The sequence below is a fragment of the Bactrocera latifrons genome, unplaced genomic scaffold (genome assembly GCF_001853355.1).
Source record: "Bactrocera latifrons isolate USDA-ARS-PBARC rearing strain unplaced genomic scaffold, ASM185335v1 scaffold_1423, whole genome shotgun sequence".
NCBI classification, from domain to species: Eukaryota; Metazoa; Arthropoda; class Insecta; order Diptera; family Tephritidae; genus Bactrocera; species Bactrocera latifrons.
In genome coordinates this window covers 27,636-30,626 of record NW_017534879.1, presented here as the reverse complement: position 1 = coordinate 30,626, position 2,991 = coordinate 27,636, and the positions used below count along the sequence as shown (strand labels likewise).

At 39.1% G+C, this 2,991-nt stretch overlaps 1 pseudogene; it reads left to right on the top strand.

Annotated features, from left to right (window-relative positions):
- The first annotated feature begins 642 nt into the window (after nt 1-642).
- LOC108965622 lies at nt 643-1,424 on the top strand (annotated as a pseudogene).
- Nucleotides 1,425-2,991: the final 1,567 nt, after the last annotated feature.

Sequence of the window (2,991 nt, the reverse complement as noted above, 5' to 3'; positions counted from 1 at the left end):
GATTTTGAGTTATTTTAAAAAAATTTCAAACATATTGAACAGATTTAATTATAAAAGTTAATAATTACAACAGTATATAGATATTGGCAACCCTGTGTTGTGAGAGAGCAATCAGCTGACACGTTTCCACGGCAAAAACCAAAATGCTGTAGATTCTCACGTCATCCGACGTCAAAGAGAGAAAGGAGTAGCGTTTTTCACTGGGCACTTACATTGCGCGCCCATAAGATAGGTCGAATCAGCTGACACGACCCACTATTCTACGTTTTTCACTGTTTCTGCTATAAGTCGACAAAATATGAAACAGTGAGAGAAATGGAACGCCAATCGACAAGAAATTTCTCGAATCGGACTAACAGCTTCATATTTGAGAAACTATTATTGAGAAAAGTAAGCATTATAGAAATGTGTGCACAAATATTTAATTCTTATTAATAAATAAAAAATGATTGTGTTTCAGCTATGAGTTTATTGGTAATAACGCTCGCCATATGGCATGACAGAAGGAATATGTTGCGAATACAAAGGCGCACTTTAAGGGASTCGACAGATCCATTCAGCATTCCCGAGCCGCATTTTCGTGAGTTATTCCGCTTCAGCAGAACTGCAGTACGGGCACTCCCTGTGGAAATCGAGCCATTTATGGACACAGCAGTTAGAAKTACATTTATTCCAAACTCCACTAGGTTGTGTGTAGCGCTGTATTACTATGCTACAGGATCATTTCTTAGGGACGTAGGTCAGGATTTTGTTTGCACTATAAGTAAGACCATGGTAAGCCGCATAGTGCATCAAATTACAGAGATTTTGCTAAATCATATGGCGCAACGTTACATAACTTTTCCAACTACCTTAGAGCAGCAGAATATTGTGAACCAACGGCAAGTGAAGTGTTATAATCTTGAATATTAATGGTTATTTATAGCTGGCTTATGTTTATGTTCACTTCCAGGTTCTTCACTGCTACTGTATTTCCTGGCATCTTAGGAGCGATTGACTGCACTCACGTAAAAATTAAGAAGCCATCACTTGCAGTAGAATACTGCTGCATTAATCGAAAAGGATATTTTTCCAAAAATGGGCAATTAGTGTGCGACTTTGATTTAAATATCCTGGCGTGCTTTGCAAGATATGGAGGAAGTACGCACGACACCTACATATGGGAAAGCAGTACACTAAAGTCCCATATGCTGAATGAGTATACTGCCAATGGGTCCACAGGTTGGTGTCGTGGAAACTCTGSATATCCGTTGCAGCCGTGGCTAATGACTCCATTCAGAAATGTAGAGAGTATTAGTCAGCAAAGCTATAACGATTCTCACGCACGAGCTCGAAATTGTGTGGAACGCCTTAATGGAATTTAAAAAAAAATTATTTGGGTGCCTTTCCCTAATGGTGAATGTAGCATGCTGTACGCTACATAATATTCGAAAGAGATATAATTTTCCACTTCCTGAAGTTGATCCACTTGAAAATTCTCCGCATGGAGGCAATGATTCATTATTTAACATTTTAAATGAAGGAAGAGCTATACGAAATACTATTTTAAGAAACCACTTTTGTAGTTAATTCACATACAGTGGTGTTCAGAAAAATATGAGGAACACTCCAAATGACACTATTTGCAAATTATGTTTAACTCTTTACTTTTTATAATATATATTATAATAACAGTCGATTGTAGTGAACATTACTGTCCTTCCGGGAAGAGATTTCAATGCAACAACAATTGGAGCACGACTATGTAACCCCGTTTGAAGCACTTACTGCTATTGGTGTACATACGCAAAGCCTTGGCCCCAACCTTGAATATAATATTTAGAAAATATGAATATTTTGCTGTGCCTACTCCTTATGCAACAGTCGCTAGAAGAAAAGGAATATTTATGAGATTTAAATAACGCACAAATTTTATCGCATATTGTTACCTCCCGTCATGGTTTCCAGCAGAGCTCTCAGTGTATCGTGAATTCCATTTAAAACACCCATGTGCTCCTTGTGTTGTTTCACCAAAATCTCTGTCAGCTGCGCATGGTGATTTTCAATGAGACTGCTCGCACCTGACCCAGTGCAACCTCTTCAAGTGCCTCCATTTCGAGGATGGCCAAACTGTCCGCGTTTGCCTAGAATTCGGAACGGATCACTAAATAGCTTAGTTTTTAGTTTTGTAATATGTTACTTACGTCCAACCCAATGTTGGCAGTAGCATCACCCACATCCTCAATGGTAACATCGACCATTTCAGCAGTTGTCTGCAATATACACTAATTTATTATCACATTTATAATCACAACTTTAAATTTTGACAGACGTTACTCACCGACAAACCAATTTCGGGAGTGAGTCCATCACCGTCCACCATGTCGCTGGAAAAAGACTCCAGAACTTCCCGGTCCAGGGCATCCAACGGTTTTGGACCGTCCTGCAACGGCACGTTTCCAGTTCGTCTGGCGAACGCTCTGTGGGCATTGTGCAGCTTCTTGACTGCCGATTTCCAGTCTATCCAACACTAAAAAACCAACGCACAAATGTAAATTGTAATACTATACACAAGAATATTTTAGTTTTACCTTTTTCCACTGATTAGGGGACTTGTGGGACCCTSCCAATGCATTTAATTCAGCAGCAACGGCAGCCCAAACCTCTTCGTGCTCTTTCCTCGCGTTTGGTTTCATAAATTGGCCCCTTCCAACGCTGCGGTGCTGCTGCATTAAGTGCAGTAACCGCCTCTTTTGGCCATTCGTAACACGCCCCGACGTACTTCTCTGTAAAGAAAATGCATCAAATCTTTTTGAACTATTCATATATGATATATTAACAAAAATATACTTACATTTGCTTTAAATTCAACTAATTCCATTTCAAATTTAACGAAACATTTTTTTGTCATCACCTCAAATGGAAGTGAGAAAACCAATCGACAGTATTTCATTCAATTTGGTTACAGAAACACATTCAATCGAGCATTCCTACTGAAATGGAATGGAACAT